This window comes from Melanerpes formicivorus, unplaced genomic scaffold (genome assembly GCF_026170545.1).
Source record: "Melanerpes formicivorus ecotype bairdi unplaced genomic scaffold, bMelFor1.0.p_v2 SCAF_16, whole genome shotgun sequence".
Lineage (NCBI taxonomy): Eukaryota > Metazoa > Chordata > Aves > Piciformes > Picidae > Melanerpes > Melanerpes formicivorus.
Genome location: NW_027142368.1, coordinates 2626927 through 2647803, shown reverse-complemented (window position 1 = coordinate 2647803; position 20877 = coordinate 2626927). Strand labels below are relative to the sequence as shown.

General features: G+C 45.1%; 1 protein-coding gene across 1 annotated transcript in view; it reads right to left on the bottom strand.

Annotated features, from left to right (window-relative positions):
• The window catches only part of NELL1 (neural EGFL like 1), a 360979-nt gene that overhangs the window by 117484 nt on the left and 222618 nt on the right, over window positions 1-20877 (bottom strand).

The window sequence follows — 20877 nt, the reverse complement described above, 5'->3', positions numbered from 1 at the left end:
ACTCTGTAAAAATCCAGCAGAAGAATTGTTTCATCCACTGCTGAGATACAGATCTCTGGAGCTCACCAATGCTGAACAGCAGCTGGAGTTTTCTCAGGACGCTCAGGGAACACATTTGCATGATTCTAAATGCTCTCCATATTGGATCTTGGATGCTTCTGCTTCACATCACAGACAGGACAGTCACTTAGTGCGACCCCATGACAACACAGAACAGGCTGAACAGCTCCATATGGAATTACACAGGTGCTGGCTGGAGTTCTGCCAAGCAGCCCAGCTTTGGACACTACTGTAATTAATTTTCTTTCTTACAGATACTTTGGGTCCATCTTCTTTCCACCTTCTCTGCTTTCACACTGTTGGGCTATTATTATTTTTTCAGCATGGCATAATGTAGACAATGCAATTTCTACTCATTTTTGGTCTGCCCAGACTGCAAGATTTAGAAGTTTTGCTTCTTAAATTCATACATTTAATTAAAAAGTGTTAAAATACTAGACTCCCAGACATAATTAAACCTAATACACTGTTCCAGATCATAAACTCTAATTAAAGTTTCAGTATTTCCTATTGCTAATAATCACCCAGTCAGCAAACACCACTGACTAGTTCCTCCCCGCTCCTGCCTTTCTGCCTCTAAGGCATTGCTGCCCCAATACTTAATTGGAAATTAAACATTTTCTCACTGTACAAGCTGGCCACACTTGTACTCCTATTTAAAGTTCACAATTAGAGATGCTTCTAATGGTGGAAAAGAAATAATCAGCACAAGGCAAAAACATCTTTCCTTAAGTGTGTAAAATTTGACATTCTGTGACCAACTTTTTGCGACAAAGAACTCTGAAATGTAAGTCTCCAGCTAGAATTTTCACAAGTTTCTTGCTTGGGAAGAGGAAACAGAAAGAACCAAAGATTAAAGTGTATGAGAGACACATAAAGTTTCATGCAGATAGGAAGATGAAAGATTCCAATATTAAAATAATTATTAAGTAATTCTTTTAGTAGTGGCCCAGTAACAGATTCTAATGAAAATAACTGACCATATTTTACAAGTGTCCTGCCAGTCACTGGGGACCAAGTGTCGTAGTTTGGGCTGGATGTCCTCTGCTACAGGGGTGTTTCCAGTGTCCATAAGTCCAGCCCAGTGGGTGGACAGAGGAAGTTATGTATTTCTATCATAATCCCTGCACCACTATTGTGACCGTTTGACGTTGTCCCCTTAAGAAAGGGAATATGGTGGACGGAAGTTGATAAACGAAAAGAAGGATCTAAACTAATTTCATTGGTAGAGTGGGAGGAAGCACCTTCTGAACTGGGAGTGCAGGAGGGTATCCTGGGCATTCCGGCACTTTATCTTCAGTCTTGCTTCCGCTCCTCCGCAGGGCAGCAGCTCTCTGTGCTGGGCTTTTGGCCAAGGCTTTGGCCTTGAAACTGATAAGGCCTGTATTAACTGCTTTCCATTTAACACACAACTACTTCTAATTTTTTTCTCTTTCTCTCTCTTTTCTTTCTCTTTCTAACCCGCTTCTGGGGAAAGGGGGAGAGAGGGGGGAGCGGAGGTGGGGAACCCCCTCAGCAGAGGGGGGAACTCTCATTTCTGTGCTCCTCTGCTGTATATCTTTGTATATATTGTAAATATTATAAATTTGTATATATTTCCCTGCGTTTCCCTGCTTTGTAAATATACAGCACCCATTGCTTTGCTAATTCAGCTGTGAGTTTGTTTTTTTTTTCCCTTTCCCTTCAATTTGCTTTCCCTTTACTTTACAGGGGGGAGGGAGGAGGCTTTTTGGCCTTACCCTTCCAACCCTACGACAACTATAAATTTTATGGTGGGTTCTGGCACTTCCTCTTTCCTTCCTCTCCGACACCTGGTAACTGGCTAGGCCCAAGGCCATGGGGGGATGGGCAGTCTCAGATCTGGCCAGCTGAGACTAGCCTAGCAGTGTGGGGGGGGTCAGGTGGGGATGGGATCTCTCTGGGGCTGTTTTGGGGTCTCTCTTGTCACTGTGTTTCTCGCTTTTTGCACACACTCACTGTTCTCTATTTAAACTTTCCATCATTTTTGCAATCTGTTTGTTTGAGTCGTTATTTCTGCACGTGGTGGAGAGAGGGTTTGCCCCAACGCATCACACCAAGCCTCCCAGAATCTACAGCCTGGCCTGTGTCAAGGGAATGGCAGCTTTCCTTCTTACTGTTGGTGTTACACTCTGCGTAAACTGAGCTGAAGACTTCTGCCTTCAGGACTGTCAATTTGGATTTCAATCACTCTAAATCAACTAGCAAACAACCAACAACAACAAAAAATCAACTCCATTTAAAAGTAACTGTCTGTTTGTGGTGGTGTGCTGGGTTTAAAATGGGAAGCATTTGGATTGATACCGTCTAACTTAAAAGACACGAAAGGGGCATTTCTTCCTAATAGATCCTTATTTAACTATTTCAATTTCACAGCATGGATTCTGCAAAAATCAATAAATCAGATACAGCCAGGTAGCCTTCTACCCAACCAGCATCACAGGACAGCAAACAAAAGGCTGTCCTAGGGGGTGAAGCAACACTTTATGTTGCTAGCTGGGAGACTCAGCGGAAAAAGTGACCTCAATCTGTTCCTTTTCTGGACCTAGAGGAAAATAAATGCACTGAAACAGTTAACACACTCCATTCTGTGGAAAGGCAAACCAAAAGCCTTTGCTCTGCACCTCAGGTTAGCTGACTGTTCTGTGAACCAATGTAAAGCACAGCCTCGGGACAGTCCACAGAGACAGAGGCTCCTGGACATTGAAGGCAGCAATTTGGAAGTCAGGGGGAAAAATATGAAAGGAAGAACAGTATAAAATAATAATAATCAAAGACAATCTGGAATAAGTCCAAGAGCTAGAGCTGGTGCATTGACTGTGTCATTAAAATCAGAAAGAAAATATGACACACAGCAGCAGATGGAGAGAGGTGATTCTGCCACTTTTCTCTGGCGAGACCTCACCTCTGGTGAGCACTGCATCCAGCTCTAGAGACCTCAACACAGGCAGGACAGGGACCTCATGGAGCAGGTCCAGAGGAGGGCCACAAAAGTTGGTGTCAGTTTCAGAAAATTTCCCCCAACACAGAAATTCCATAGAAGGAGCTATCAACATGTGAGGTCTATACAGCATGTCCCAGTCCAACATGCAAACATCAATAAACTGTATTTTTCCCTTGTCCCAAGCCCCAAGTAACTGCATCACAATCACACAACAACTGGAAGAAATTCCTTACAGTGAGGGTGATGAATCTCTGGAACACGTTTCACAGGGAGGTCAGGAATGTCCTGGCCCCTCCCTGGAGGTGTTCAAGGCCAGGTTGGATGAGGCCTTGAGAAACCTGCGCTAGCAGAATGTGCCTCTGCCCATGGCAGGGGGGTTGGAACTGGAAGATCTTTAAGGTCCCTTCCAACCCAAAACATGTTATTAATATTTAATTCTATTAACTCAGTACAGCAACATTACAGGCTTCCTAACAGATCATTTTGTGATTTCTCCTTCTACATAGAGAAAAGTGGATGCTATTCAAAGTGAACCTTGCACAATGCTCCAGTAACAGACCCAAAGCAGAACGGACTTGAGCAAGACTGAAGGCACCATACTTCACCCCAAGGGCCCTGCTGAGCTCATGGCTTGGCACAGCTCACCACACAACGGGCTCAGCAAGTCCCTGGCTGCCTGTCCCCAGTGCCCTCTGTATGCTCTGGCCGTCGACACCATCAGAGCTGTCCACAATACCGGGCCACACTCCACTGCACAACGTGGGGATGCTCTCAGTCTTCTCCCTTGTAAACTACAGGAAAGTTTCTGCTTTCCTCCTTTCTAGTAATACTGCTTACTTTGACATTTCCACATCTACCACCACGTATCACTACATACACTAAAAAGGCTTCTTAAAGCCTCTGAATATGCATTCCACTGTCCCCTTGAACAAATGTCACCATCCACCAGTTGGTGAATAACCACCAACTTCAGCAACGTCCACCTTCTGCATAATCTAGCATGATGCCAGCTGCACAGCAGAAATAATTCCCCTTAAATTAGAAGTATTTTCATCCTTGTACAGCAAAGTCAGTCTGTGGATGAGAGAAGTGCTTAAATGGCTCTGCTAAGTGGAGATAAATGTTGCTTTTGCAGTACATTGAAGTCACCAGTGAGACACATGAATGCAACTTGTGACACCTCAGAGCAATCAGTCCTGTGGAGCAGTTCAGCGCTGCGGTATGCTGCAAACGAACAGGGGCAAGAAACGGCAGAGCAGAGGCGTTCTGTAGATGGCATGACCAAATTCTTAATGAAGATGCTCTTTCTCGTGATAGCCACACAATTTCATGAGATGTAACAGCTGAAGTCCGCAGCACTTTGAAACATTATCTGTCAAATGTAATTTTCAAGGCAAGAACTGACTACCTGCCCTCTTAGACATTACCTCATGAATGTCTGCCTAGCAGCACGTCTACCTAAAACAGCTGGGAGCCTGACTAAACCTGTCTGGTGTGACTGACCTAGGAGATGGTTTACAAGGTTCACCAGGGCCACAGTGTCAGAAAGAAAATATTGAGACTGAAATAACAATCAAATAACTCTATTCAGATGCAAATACATCGTGGCACATTAAGCTCAGTCACATTCTACAGCAGAGTTTATTTGCGCCGAAGGCCGGCGTATTTCTCACTGACTGCTGGAACACAGCAACATAACAGATTTTGAAGCCCATACAAAAATCACAGCTCAGAGCTTAGAAACACACCGTAAAAGCACCTGAAATTATATATCAAGATGTATATCACACTTCTGTTTAATGTGCAATCTTCAGTTTTAAGTACTTGGCACAAAGAAACACTGCTTACAAATTTCCACCGTTTACCTTTATCAGTGACAGTTAATTACACTTGTTTTCATGCAGCTGATTTCATGCATTAGGTATAATTTACTGTATCACTAGGTGTAACTCTCCCCAGGAGAATTCCAGACCAATAGGAACAGTAATGTAATGCATAAAGAAAAGGGAAAAAAGCACACAGGGAAAGATCCAAAAAAGCACTCACACGCTTCAAATGCAATGTGACAGAAGGTAGATAACGACATCTAAAAATGCCCTTCAGCACTGCTCCTCAGCTCATCTCTGCAGCCCCATTAGAGATGCCAGGCACCTGGGTTCTGCACAGAAACCTCAAGACAATGCATAAACCTTTGGCACACAATGAGGTGCTGTCAGCTGGACTAAGCAGAAAACAAGCTGCCTCCGTCTGTGGGGATTCCCATCCTCACTGTCCCCATGCCCAATGTCCTCAGAGCCTGCCAGGGAGGCCCACAGAAAGCACTGACTTCCTCAAAGAGCTTCCAGCTGGAAGCCACAACGGTCTGTGTGAATCAAGGTGAGGGGACAATGTCATCAGCAATGCCCTGTGCAACTGCCTGCTGCTGAAACACTTATCCAGGAGCTGGGTAAGAACGAAGGTTAGCTTTCCTTCTAAAACAACAGAAACCCAGAACTCTGTTTCTTTCCCAGAAAAAGTACTGGGTCAGGGGAAGCAAGAGAGGTTTCCCATCTTTCTCTCTCTCATCCCATAACTGAACACATGGGAAATATGGAGCAAACAAGCAAGTGCAAGGATGCATAACTCCTTGTGTTAGATGTTAAAGGAGGCAGCTATGAGATGGGAAGTGTATTGCCTGTCCTCTACTCCAGCTGTGTGCAGGTGCTTTTTCATTTCCTTTTCTCTCACTTGATGAACATTTAATGCAATGGGTACAAATACTCAGTGGATCAAACCTTAACATCTGAGCTATTTCTGAATTCCAGTGCTTTTACAGCAGTACAAGAATAAATAAATGATGGAGCACTCAAAATCACTTGGTAATATCCATTAGCAACCACTTAGAGATTCACACTCTTTTTTATTTTGGCTCTGCTTCTCTGTGATGTCATTGAAAATTAGTTTCTAAATCTTCTTCTAAGCCCACTCTATTTGCTAAGGATTCAAAGATAAGCAGTAGGTGCCTTTGGCTACTCAATTCTCCTTCAGATATACTGAATTCATCATAGAATGGCTTAGGTTGGAAGGGACCTTAGAGAACATCTACTCCAACCTCCCCACCATGGGCAGGGACACCTCTCAACTAATGTCAGCTGCTCAAGGCCTCATCCAGCCTGGCCTTGAACACCCCTAGGGAGGAGGCATCCACAACCTTCCTGGGCAGCCTATTCCAGTCTCACCACCCTCCTACTGAAGAACTTCTTCCTCAGATCCAGTCTAACCCTGCTCTCACTCAGCTTCCAACCATTCCCGCTTGTCCTGTCTCTAGACACCCTCACAAAAAGTCCCTCTGCAGCCTTCCTGTAGGACCCCTTCAGGTATTGGAAGGCAGCTCTAACATTCCTCTGGAATCTTCTCTTCTCTAGGCTGAACAAGCCCAGCTCCTTCAGCCTATCCTCACAGCAGAGGTGCTCCAGCCCGTGGCTCCTGTTGTGGCTCTCCTCTGGACTCACTCCAACAGGTCTCTGTCATCCCCTTGACACTCACAGCAAAAGACAAAGTCTTTTGTCTGTGTTGATACTAAGCTGCGTGACAGAAACACAGCAAAGCATATTTAGCATGAAACTAAAAATCTAAGTGCCTAATTATGTAAGGAGTCTCACTGGAGTCAATCACTTGCTTTTAGTTAGACACATGCCTTGCTCAGTCAGGTCTAAAATCACCACAGGAAGTATTTTCCCGCTCGGAAGGCACAGGGAAGGCTGTGCTGGGCACACGGTGCTGAGGCAATCACCTCAACCTTTATTGGGAAGGAGCGAGCGGCACAACAATGTCAGACAACTCTTGTTTCCTTTGTGCTCTTCAGAGGGAGGAAACCATAGGTGTCAGGAAAGCAGTGCAACCATGTGTCACAGTAATAAAAGTGGCATATTAATGAGCATTCGTAAAGCATTCTAATTAACCCAGGGGAATGGATGTTGCCTGCTTAAACGCGGCAAGCGTTCCTGGAGCTCCGCACCCAACCGCCACTTTATTCCATCCCAGGGCTTTCCACTCACAGCAGCTCCTTTGCAAAGCCATCAAGCATGCTGAAATCATGTGCTCCAGGGGATGAGCAGATACGTTTTAATTGCACAAGTGACAACTGAAAACAGTTATCCAGTCTGTTTCAGCAGTGGCAGCAACTGCACCCCATAATCTATGGGAGGCATCCATGTATACCCTTGGGGCTACAACATAATTCACAGGCTATAGAGGAAGACGGGTAAGATGGACGTTCAAGAGGGCATTGGACATGGCACTTGGTGCCATGGTTTAGTCATGAGGTCTGTGGTGACAGGTTGGACTTGATGATCTTTGAGGTCTCTTCTAACACTGGTGATTCTGTGACGTGCACAAAGATATGGCTGTGGGTTACTTCTACTCTTTGTAGCAAAGGTCCGTTTGTGAAGTTGATGTCATTTTAAAATTTTGAGCCCAGCTGGATGTGCCTGTGTAGGACATAACCTTCAAATAAATAGCCAGCTGTGAAGTTTAGCTTCAAAAACCCGGCCTGACCATTCCCATCTTTAGGCACAGAACCAAAGGGGGGGAAAAAAGAAAGCGAGAATACTGCCAGCGCCATCAAGGTGACACACTAAGATGCTGGCATATTTATTGGCAGGATAACAACATAGGTCATGCAGCTCTGGCCCTTCAGGAATACCTGCATAAAACTCTTTAGTTTTTATGACATACAAATTGTTCATTTTTACTCTCAGATGGCTGAATTTTAAATCACGTTGATAAGCAGGACCCCTTCAATTCCCACCTCCACTTAGTTTACTTTAACTTGTAATTCCCTCTGCAGGTAATGTTTTCTAAGCTATTTTAATTCACATTCTCCCTGTAGTTCGTGCACTGAATTCACCTAATAACTCATTTTGATGATACAATCTTCAAAGCTCCATTTGTTTTCTTTAGTAGGTTCTGGAATAGATTCTTTTTCACTGCAATGTTTCTTTCAGGTACCATACACAGTATGCTCTTTAAGCTTGCCATTACTCTTGTACTTAGCATAAGCTTGCTTAGCACAGCCACATTTATTATTTTTATTGTTGAACACTTTAGATAAGAACTCTATACACACATACACAGGGCTGCCTCAACTTTTCCATGTGTTGCAGAGGCTAAAACACCAACACCACGGTGAAACAGTTGAACTGGAGAATCTTTCCTGATAAAATTATGCAAATTGTCTCAGCAAACATCCTGAACAGCTTCCAGATTTGCCAATCCCAGCGCTCAACAAACAAATGCAACCTGATGACACCAAGTTGTGTGGTGCAGCAGACACGCTGGAGGGAAGGGAGGCCATCCAGAGGGACCTGGACAGGATGGAGAGGTGGGCACAAGCCAACCTCAGGAGGTTCAACAAGACTAAGTACAGGGTCCTGCATCTGGGTCGAGGCAATCCCAGGCCAGGCACAAATCCAGGCTGGGCAGTGACTGGCTGGAAAGCAGCCCTGAGGAGAGAGATTTGGAGGTGCTGGTGGACAGGAAGCTCAACATGAGCTCTCAATGTGCACTTTCAGCCCAGAAAGCAAATCAGAGCCTGGGCTGCAGCAAGGTAAGTGTGGTCAGCAGGTCAAGGGAGGTGATTCTCCCCCTCTAGACTGGTGAAGCCCTGGAATGGGTTGTCCAGGGAGGTGGTTTAGGCCCCATACCTGGAGGTATTTAAGACCAAGCTGGATGAAGCTCTTGCCAGCCTGCTGTAGCATGAGGTGTCCCTGCCCATGGCAGAGGGGTTGGAACTAGATGATCACTGTGGTCCCTTCCAACCCTGACTGATTCTATGATTTTATAACCTCCAAAACTAGTAAGGCCACAAACACAACCCAGGCAAACAACGAAAGCAATACCCATGTGCAGAGCAACCCAAGCTTTCCTTATTATAAATACCATTTTCAGTAATGTGGTCAAGTAAACCATTTGTTATTAACTTTTTCCTGTACTGGATATCTACCAGAAGCAGCACTGCAGCAAAAATCCAGCTATTTCTCAAAATAAGTAACAGGTCAATTTTTATTTTCATTTTTAGACTCTCCTCTGTCCTTGGGCCCCCACTTGACACAGAGATTTGAAGGATATGCTTTTTGCCATGGCTCTGAATCATCTCAGCTTGTAAATGTTTAATCACACCCTCTTAAAATTCTTCCAGCACACATCAGGTTTCAGAACTATGCATGAGCCAGACCAAGGCAGGAAAGGACAAAGCCCCAAAGGAACAGAAAGACAATGAAGACTGCAGGACCTCCAATGAGTAAAGTCACCTCTAACGCACACTTACCTGGGAATCTGAATCTGAACTCCTTCTCCCATACTCTTCTCCAATGGCAAGACCACAAAGATTTACATCATCCTCCAAAAGACACCAAAACCCAAGAGTGAGATCATAGAATCATAGAATCAAGAAGGTTGGAAAAGACCTCAAAGATCTTCAAGTCCAACCTGTCACCCAAGACCTCCTGACTACTAGACCATGGCACCAAGTGCCATGTCCAATCCCCTCTTGAACACCTCCAGGGATGGTGACTCTACCACCTCCCTGGGCAGCACATTCCAACGGCTAATGACTCTCTCAGTGAATAACTCTCTCCTCACCACGAGCCTAAACTTCCCCTGGCACTGCTTGAGACTGTGTCCTCTTGTTATGGTGCTGGTTGCCTGGCAGAAGAGACCAACTCCCTCCTGCCTACAACCTCCCTTCAGGTAGTTATAGAGAGCAAGAAGGTCTCCCCTGAGCTTCCTCTTCTCCAGGCTAAGCAACCCCAGCTCCCTCAGCCTCTCCTCGTGGGGCTTGTACTCGAGGCCTCTCCCCAGCCTTGTTGCCCTTCTCTGGACACATTCAAGTGTCTCAATGTCCTTCTTAAATTGACGCGCCCAGAACTGGACACAGTACTCAAGGTGTGGCCTAACCAGTGCTAAGTCCAGGGGCACAATGACTTCCCTGTTCCTGCTGGCCACATTATTCTTGATGCAGGCCAGGATGCCATTGGCCTTCTTGGCCACCTGGGCACGCTGCTGGCTCAAAGATCTACAGACCCTTCCTGCAAACCAGGGCAAATGCTTGAAGCACTAAACCACCACACCACACTGATACTGGAGAGCTAATGTAAAGGCAGCTAGGGTTCATTTTCACTCCATTGCAATCACCTGATAAAAACCACAGACTGGTCTCTGAATGACCTGGTAACATCCCACCTAAATTCAGTGCAGATCCTAGCACAGTAGCTAATAGTAGTAGGGTCACATATTGAATGACAGAAATAATAAACACTGCATACTTACTTTCAAGCTTTGAGCACAAGCCCTAGGAGGAGAGGCTGAGGGAGCTGGGGTTGTTTAGCCTGGAGAAGAGGAGGCTCAGGGGAGACCTTATTGCTCTCTACAACTACCTGAAGGGTGGTTGTAGCCAGGAGGGGGATTGGTCTCTTCTCCCAGGCAACCAGCACCAGAACAAGAGGACACAGTCTCGAGCTGCACCAGGGAAAGTTTAGGCTGGAGGTGAGGAGAAAGTTCTTCACTGAGAGAGTCATTCATCATTGGGATGTGCTGCCCAGGGAGGTGGTGGAGTCCCCATCCTTGGAGGTTCTCAAGAGGGGATTGGCACTTGGTGCCATGGTTTAGTCATGAGGTCTGTGGTGAAGGCTTAGACTTGATCTTTGAGGTCACTTCCAACCTTGGTGATTCTATGATTCGGTGTGATTCACTGATTGATGTGTCTGTGCCATGCACTGAATGAGGCAGAAGGTCCACTCACACCACCTGTGATTTATCAGGATGGACTGTATTGGTAGGGGCTGCATTTCAGCTTGGATGCAAGTAACAAGACTGAATGGGTGACCTAAATTTTAAACATCCCCAACTGCTTGATTTTGGAGTCAATGTTTCTTTTAGTTTGATTCTTCAGGTATTTTTAAAATCCTTTTGATAGCTTCTGTGGAGCAATCACAGCCCTGTGGTTTAGAAACAGACCTGTCAGTCTGGGAAGAGAGTCTGAATCCTGGATCAGGCACGGTCTCTGTGTGTCACATTTGACAAATCACTTAATGTTTTTACCTTGGCTCACTGTAGTGTGAGAAATTCATGGAAAAAGGAGGCTGAAAGAAGTTTTCTGGCTGGAGCCTACTCCGCTGCTATGGTAACGAACACCCCACAACCCCCCTTTGAAGATCTCAGTGATCCCTTGGTACAAATAAAAAATATATAAATAAATGGCTAATATTATCCTTACCCAAAAGGGATTGCTCTGATAACCAGAAGAACAGAGAAATAAATCACTGATGTCATTCCAGAGGGCTTACCAGCCCAATGTCCTCTCTTTGACTGCAGCTCATAATGAATGTCAAGAGGAAGAACAAGGCAACGATTTGGTGACACTTCCTAAGGATTCTCCAGGACCTTTCTGAAACCAAATACCATGCACCCACGGGCTGGGATTTGCCCCTGATGTGCAGCAGCTAGCCTCCTCACCACCCTGTGACCAAGGCTTCTTTGGACGAATTATGTGCTGTGCACTTCCTTCCACAGCACATCAGTACTGCTGTAGCCAAAAGCACTAACTGCAATGTTCTTATTTTACATAAGGGCAAGAAATTTACACTCAGTTTTCAATGGTGTTTTGTTATGTTCTACAGGAAGTAGGAAGGATTTCATGGTTTTGGCATCCTCTTGCCTTCTAATGTGCCTGTTCCATATACATTAATCCTGAAATGGTTGCACACTCTAACTGATTTCACAAGAGAGAGCTCTGTGCTGCTGTGCTTCTACTGCAGCAGAGTCAAGCCCACGCTGCAATAGGCTTTGTGCAGCGACAGATTTCAAGATGCTCTTGCTGAACTGATTTTCCCCACCCACCATGAAAAAATAAGTACTCTGTTCCAAATAATTGCATGGTAAGCTCCCAGGGCAGGCTGGTAGAGTCACAGATCTAATAGCCTGGGTTTCACACATCATAAGGAGCACAAGTTTAAAGCAGACAGCACTGCAGACCAAATGACTGACCATGATGTCTGTCAAAAAAAGCAGTAGAGCATAGCAAATCAGTCCTTTGAATGGAGGGTGTGCTTGAGGTCTTCATTATCAAAAGTTTTTGTTCACTTTTGAGACATAAATACTACAGGAAGAAAGGAAAAGTACTAATTTGGGTAACATGAATGAACCATTCTTGTAGCATGAGAAAGCTGCTTCTTGATTTCAGGAGATTCTGGATTGGGGTCCTCAAGGGATTCTGTGACACAGCTGACAGGTGATACACTTGCTGCAAATGGGAAGAGTTCCTGATTGAGACATCTCAAAGTGTGTAATAAATACATAAAATGGATGGGGCACACCTTAAATCTAAAGTAAAAGCTACAACAGTTGCTCTGGACTGACCCACTTCATCAGGCACAAATCAGCACTACCCTCTTTAAATTAGCTGTACCTCTGAAGCAGCGAAACAATCTGTGACAGCAGAGAGATCAGGATTTGGATGCTGACAAGTTACATCAATCATGGGTTTTAAATTATCTGTTTCCATAAGTGATGTGAATTCTAAACCATCTTGAACAGTTTCATACACAGAACAGGATGCAATCAGCAGGAACAATATGGTGCCTTTAGAGCGGCTGTCAAATGGGACTGCACAGTGGGGGATGTGTATAGCCTTGGTCTCAATACCAAAATAATTACACCTCAATTTCAACACCTCAACATGGCAATGATGTGTAAAGGGCTAAAAAAAAAAAACCCAATAAAAGAAAATTGCCATAAATCATCTTAATTTCAAAGTTATTTTAAATCCTTCCTTTCCAAAAGCAAAGCAAGAGTAACATCAGAACTGAAGGATCTTATATGTGGCATATAAGCTCAGGGAGCTTACATAACTTCAAATCTAAACAAAAAGGCAGCAATTACCATGGATGTACCAGGTTTGGTAACTATCATGAACAAACAGACAAAGAATCTTGTGTTAGAACCTCAGATTTTCATTTTTATTCTATTTAGGACTCTAGAAAGTTTACTGGATTCAATCGCACTGTCCTGACCCTGAGTCCAATAATAAGAACAAATTTGGAATGAAAAAAACCTATAAGGACTCTAACTGCACTGTTGCCTAACTCTATATATACTCATTTAAATTTACTCACTCATTTACATATAGAATGCTTCACCCCAAAAGTGACTATCCAGTATCTTACCCTTGCCATAGCATTTTCCACACCAAAAGGCACATGAATGCGCTTACCTGCTACTGCAGTCACTGTTAGGCATATAAAAGCTATAGAAAGCTCAAGACTGAAGACAAGAATCTCAGCAAGAGTCAAAGCTCCCATATTTTGTCCTGAGACTTGTGAACATTACACTCAAACAGCAATTAAAGCTGTGATAAAGCAAATCAACAACTTATGGCCACAAAAATTGAAGGTTACAAGGAAAAAACCTGTTTGTTCCTTTTCACTTGAGTCTGGTATTACTCACAGCACACTGCAATGCTTCACAAAGGCTTTCAACTCCACCTCCAGCAGACACACACACATGCCAAAACCATAAACCCAAGTGGCAGTTAGTCACCTTACAGTGATCTGATGTTCTTTAATATCAAGATATCAGCAGGTCTGACTGTCCCACATTGCTGGCATTTAAAGTTAATCTACCTTAGCATTGCTGATGTCAGTGTAAAAGGGACACACAAAAAAGCAGGCAGCCCAGCACAGAAATAACCAAAGGGAGTGACTTTTTTTCACCCCTTCCTTAGCTCTTAGTAAGGATACCCTCGAGTATTCTTTTATAGCAGGTGAAATTTCATAACAGATGACAATGTCTTTAGTAATTTACTACACAACCACTACTGCCATCACATTGGAAAATGCACCATTTCTTTCCTGGGCACATCCATCAGACTATTAAATAGATTTCAGACTAAGAATTACTTTCAAAAACAGAGACAAAGAAGAAAACTGCAGTGATAACTTGCTGTCCACCAGGACTCCAATGTCTTTCTCTATGGAGCTGCTTTCCAGCAGGATGATCCCTAGTCTGTACTGGTGCCTGGTGTTACTCCTCCCCAGGTGCAGGACTCTGCACTTGTCCTTACTGTATGAATAACAGCAGCAGGTTCAACTTAATCCAGGACAATGGGGTTCCCTTTTGCCCAGCTCTCCAGCCTGTCCAGATCTGTTTGGATGGCAGCACAGCCTGATGGCGTATCCATAGGAAGCAAGTCCTATATATGGTCTCACTATAGATTGGTACCTACGTATTTGGTGCCATGGTTCAGTTGATAGCATTGGATGATAGGTTGGACTCGATGATCCGAAAGGTCTCTTCCGGTCTGGTCTATTCCATTCCATTCCATTCCACTCCATTCCATTCCATTCCATTCCATTCCATTCCATTCCATTCCATTCCATTCCATTGTGTTCATCCATACTCCTCTTTCCATTTTCAGGTCACTCAACTATGGCAGTGTCTATTTTAATGCAGAATTGATTTGGCCTCACTCTGTACCCTTTTCCACCACCTTCCTTCATGACAGTTTCCACATCTAGTTTGACACAATTCTGTCCTTAATTGCATAGTCCAGTCTACCAGATTGAGAGTCAAGCAATTCCTTCTGCATGACATTTATTTTTCTCCTTAAGAAGTGCAACAGCCTGATTATATACAAGACTTTACAAAATATTTGCTTTTCCTCTTCAACATCTGTCTTGTGGTTTTATTTCTAAATCCCCAACAATCATAGTATTCACACCCAGGTTATTTCTGTCCCTTTTATTTCTTCATGCTTTTCACCAAAATGCAAACATGACAAATTCCTGCCAGAGTATTTTCCTTGTATTTACCAGAAGTTCAGCATGCAATTTCATTTCACTATGCACACCTTCTCTTCCCTAAAATACAAGTTACAGCATTCTAGTATCATAGTATCAGAGTATCAGTCAGGGTTGGAAGGGACCACAAGGATCATCTAGTTCCAACCCCCCTGCCATGGGCAGGGACACCCCACACTAGATCAGGCTGCCCAGAGCCTCATCCAGCCTGGGCTTAAACACCTCCAGGGATGGGGCCTCAACCACCTCCCTGGACAACCCATTCCAGGGCTCCACCACTCTCATGGGGAAGAACTTCCTCCTCACCTCCAGCCTGAACCTCCCCACCTCCACCTTCATTCCATTCCCCCTAGTCCTATCACTACCTGAGATCCTGAGCAGTCCCTCCCCAGCCTTCTTGGAGCCCCCTTCAGATACTGGAAGGCCACAATTAGGTCACTTTAGAGCCTTCTCTTCTCCAGACTGAACAGCCCCAACTCCTTCAGTCTGTCCTCATGGGAGAGGTGCTCCAGCCCTCTGATCATCCTTGTGGCCCTTCTCTGGACACCTTCCAGCACCTCCAGATCCCTCTTATAATAGGGGCTCCAGAACTGGATCCAGTACTCCAGGTGGGGTCCCACCAGAGTTGAGCAGAGGGGGAGAATCACCTCCCTTGCCCTGCTGGCCACACTTCTCCTGATGCAGCCCAGGATCTGATTGGCTTTCTGGGCTGGAAGTGCACATTGAGAGCTCATGTTGAGCTTCCTGTCTACCAGCACCCCCAAGTCTCTCTCCTCAGGGCTGCTTTCCAGCCAGTCACTGCCCAGCCTGGATTTGTGCCTGGGATTGCCTCGACCCAGATGCAGGACCCTGCACTTGCTCTTGTTGAACCTCATGAGGTTGGCTTGTGCCCACCTCTCCAGCCTGTCATGCTGGGGTTTTTTAATAAAGCCTATCACAGTAAAGTCAAAGAAGAAAGTTGCTCTGACTGTATTATTTACAGCATTGCTAAAACAGATTGGAGAATCAGGCACAAAGCCAGTCACAGAATCACAGTATTATTGAGGCTAGACAAGACCTCTGAGATCATCAAGTCCAGCCTATGACCCAACCCCACCACATCAACCAGAACATGTCACTGGGTGCCACATTCAATCTTTCCTTAAGCACTTCCAGGGATGGCAACTCCACCCCCTCCCTGGGCAGTCCAGTATTTAATTGCCCTTTTGATGAGGAAGTGCTTCCTAACATCCAGCCTAAACATACCCTGGAACAGAGGAGCCTCACCCCCACCTTACTACAACTTCCCTTCAGGTAGTTGTAGAGTGTGATAAGATCCCTCCTGAATCTCCTCTTCTCCAGGCTAAACAACTCAGCTCCCTTTGCCTTTCCACATCAGACTTTCCCTCCAGACTCTTCTCCAGTCTCGTTAATCTCCTCTGGACCCACTCCAGCACCTCAATACCCTTCCTGAAGTGAGGGGCCCAGAACTGTACACAGTACTCAAGGTGAGGCCTCAAGTACTTTTCTCTCACAATGAAATTCTCATTTTTCTATTTACTGCTCTACTGGACAACATTAATAACATTTCTGATTGAACTATCTCACAGATATGCTATTTTAGTCATAGTGGGAACAACTGGTTTGTGGGTGCATGTTTTCTATAGCATGTAGACATTTATAAAGCACTTAGAGATTACTCCAGGGGACAAGAAATGTTTATCATATCTCCAGGTGCTTTTATATTATGCTTATCACTTTGCCTTTTGTCCATTTTTTACCTGTCTATATTGCCTGAATAGAAAGCTCAAAAATTCCTCCAAGACAACCTAAATAGTTCATAGTTGTCTTGATCTGTTCATACCTCATGCTAGCTGTAAAATTTGTGCAAGGAAACCACTGTGAATGGTAACTGATAACATATCACTGTTAAGCTTAGTGAAAAAGAGGCAAAAGTGATGCTTCTGGTACTACCATGGGCAGAGGAACATCTTTTTTTAGTGTTACAAGTCCAAACTTGCACAAACCTCAAGTGACCACAGAACCACAGGCTGAGAAGCTCAGGCCACTGCTTTACATTGGTTCATTATTCTCTGAAATGCACACAGTTCTAACATTAAATGGTTTGCAGCAGTAACAACTACACTCGGTGCCAGTTTGCTCTTATCCCTAGTGACGTTAATTATTAGACCACAAACCCCTTTCCATAACCCCCAGGTTTCTTTTCAATTTACCCTTCCCAGTCAGAATGTAAGAACACACTTTGTTTCCTCTCTTTGCATGCACAGCTGTTTCAAAAAGACAACTCTAACTGCATTCCTGTGTTCAATTCAGGGCATACTGAAAAAACAATATGCAAGAGAAATCTGGGTTGTGGGTGAAATATCTGACAGCTAAAATATTCCTGCATTTCTCCAATACAACTTCACTACTGGAACATTACTAGATTAGGAAATATACAACAGGGGCTTCACATTGAGCTTTTGGCACATTAAAGGCCACACCTTGAGTCCTGTGTCCAGTTCTGGGCTCCTCAGGTTAGGAAAGATGTTGACTTGCTGGAAGGTGTCCAGAGAAAGGCAGCAAAGCCGAGGAGGGGTTTGGAGCACAGCCCTATGAGGAGAGGCTGAAGGAGCTGGGGTTGCTTAGCCTGGAGAAGAGGAGGCTCAGGGGAGACCTTATTGCTCTCTACTACTCCCTGAAGGGAGGTTGCAGCCAGCTGGGGGTTGGTCTCTTCCCCCAGGCAACCAGCACCAGAATGAGAGGACACAGTCTCAAGCTGCACCAGGGAAGGTTTAGGCTGGATCTTAGGAAAAAATTCTTCTCAGAAAGAGAGATTGGCCATTGGAATGTGCTGCCCAGGGAGGTGGTGGAGTCACCATCACTGGAAGTGTTTAAGAAGAGACTGGATGAGGCACTTAGTGTCATCGTTTAGTTGATCAGATGGTGTTGGGTGATAGGTTGGACTCAGTGATCTCAGAGGTCTTTTCCAACCTGGTTAATTCTATTCTACTCTAATCTATTCTAAACCAAATATCTAGGTGTGCAAATGAGGAAAACCAATGTGGAAACACATTTTTTAAACTAATCCAAACATCAACATGATAAAGGATTTGTCTTGCTGTATTAACCTCAAAGATAATATGACAGTCAGATAGGCTGACCACTCAAAACTTCCCCGAAACTAGAGCTGTCTGTGCTGCAATTTGCATTTACTGTAATCCAAGACTGAAAACATACTACATGAGCTTCTCCCCACTATGTCCTGTTGATCTTCAATATAGGCAAACTAAGCCTTAACTTGTCCTCCATTTTCATAACATTTCTGTATTCCTTCTTAAACCCTTGCAAACCATTTTACAGTTTTAAACTGACGGTTTCTCTTGTGCAGATGGAGAGTACCCAAAGCAAGTCCTATCAAAAAGCCATCAGATGGCACATGCTAATTAAGCAGCTGACAGGCTAAGCTTGGTGAAGAACACCTTGAAACAGGAATGACATCAATCTTCATTCTCCTATAAGGAATTGCTTGGTCAGTTTATAACATACTGGAAAATAAATATCCAGTCTCTTGTGCTTCCGAACAGAACAGAATAGACTAGAGTAGACCAGACCAGACCAGACCAGAATAGAATAAACCAGATTGGAAGAGACCTTCAAGATCATCAAGTCCCACCCATCATCCAACACCACCTAATCAACTAAACCATTCAACCAAGCACCCTAGCAAGTCTCCTCCTAAACACCTCCAGTGATGGTGACTCCACCACCTCCCCAGGCAACCCATTCCAATGGGTAATCACTCTCTCTACGAAGATTTTCTTCCTAACAGCCAGTCTGAACCTCCCCTAGCACCTCCCCTTGAGACTGTGTCCTCTTGTTCTTGTGCTGGTTGCCTGGGAGAAGAGACCAGCCCCCACCTGGCTACAACCTCCCCTCAGGTACTTGTAGGCAGCAATAAGGTCTCTCCTGAGCCTCCTCTTCTCCAGGCTAAGCAACCCCAGCTCCCTCAGCCTCTCTTCACAGGGCTGTGCTCCAAACCCCTCACCAACTTTGTTGCCCTTCTCTGGACACCTTCCAGCAAGTCAACATCCTTCCTGAACTGAGGGGCCCAGAACTGGACACAGGACTCAAGGTGTGGCCTAACCAGTGCAGTGTACAGGGGCAGAATGACTTCCCTGCTCCTGCTGGCCACACTGATCCTATACTGTTCCTGAATATTTTACCCAGTACATGATCAAGGGGCACCTCTCCTGTGAGGACAAGGTGAGGGACCTGGGTTTGTTTAGCCTGGTGAACGCGCCAGGGAGACCTAATAGTGGCCTTCCAGCAGCCCCACAAGAAGGCTGCAGAGGGACTGTTTCCAAAGGCCTGCAGTGATAGGATGAGGGGCAATGGTTTGAAATTAAAGGAGAGTTAGATTGGATGTTAGGAACACGTTCTGCACTATGAGGGTGGTGGAACAGGTTGCCCAGGGAGGTAGTTGAAGCCCCATACCTGGAAGTATTCAAGGTCAGGCTGGACAAGATTGAGTAACCTGAACTAGTGGAGGGTGTCCCGTGTTCCCGCTGACTGTAGGGGGGTTGGACTGGATGACCTCTGGAGGTCCCTTGCAACTGAAACCATGCTATGATTCTAGGATTCCTCAATTCCAGTAATTGTCATTAAAAAAAAATAAAATTAAATTTAAAAAAAGGCAAGTGTTCTATTGGTGTAACTGTTCAGCAAGTCTGCAGTCCCAGACAAGACACCAAAATAGCTTTTTTTATGACACAAATAAAATCCATAAACACGAGTTAGAATTCCATTGCACTTCATGCCACCACCCCACCTTTATTTATTTATTTAGAATAAACCAAACCAGGTTGGAAGAGACCTTCAAGTTCATCATGTCCAACCCATCAACCAATCCAACCCACCCAAACAGCTAACCCATGGCACCAAGCACCCTATCAAGTCTCCTCCTGAACACCTCCAATGACGGTGACTCCACCACCTCCCTGGGCAGCCCATTCCAATGGGCAATCACTCTTTCTGTATAGAACTTCTTCCTAATATCCAACCTGAACCTCCCCTGGCGCAGCCTGAGACTGTGTCCTCTTGTTCTGGTACTGGGTGCCTGGGAGAAGAGACCATCATCCAACTGTCTACAACCTCCCTTCAGGTAGTTGTAGAGAGTAATAAGGTCACCCCTGAGTCTCCTCTTCTCCAGGCTGAGCAACCCCAGCTCCCTCAGTCTCTCCTCATAGGGCTTGTGTTCCAAACCCCTCACCAACTTTGTTGCCCTCCTCTGGACTCGTTCCAGCAAGTCAACCTCCTTCCTAAACTGAGGGGCCCAGAACTGGACACAGGACTCGAGGTGTGGCCTAACCAGTGCAGTGTACAGGGGCAGAATGACCTCCCTGCTCCTGCTGGCCACACTGTTCCTGATGCAGGCCAGGATGCCATTTGCCTTCTTGGCCACCTGGGCACACTGCTGGCTCATGTTCAGCCTACCATCGACCAGTACCCCCAGGTCCCTCTCTGCCTGGCTGCTCTCAGCCACTCTGACCCCTGCCTGTAGCACTGCCTGGGGTTGTTGTGGCCAATGTGCAGAACCCAGCACTTGGATGTGTTAAATCTCATGTTGTTGGATTCTGCCCATCTGTCCAGCCTATCGAGGTCCCTCTGCAGAGCCTCTCTACCTTCCTGCCCCCAGCCTGGTATCATCAGCAAATTTACTGATGATGGACTCAGTGCCCTCATCCAAATCATCAATAAAGATGTTAAAGAGCATGGGGCCCAGCACTGATCCTTGGGGCACACCACTAGTGACTGGCCGCCAGCTGCCTAAGGCAACTATTTAATCTACTTCCTTCTCTGTCTTGTTGTAAGACATTTGCTCTCCTCTTTGTCTCCTGAAACAAAGCCCCTACCCTAACTAAATGACCCACCACGCCACAGGGGAAAGGATGGCTGACTAGCAGGAATTCTTGTTTATGTAGGCGAGAGATCTTCAGAACACACCTTTAAAGGTAAAGACTTGATTTTTTTGTTACAAAT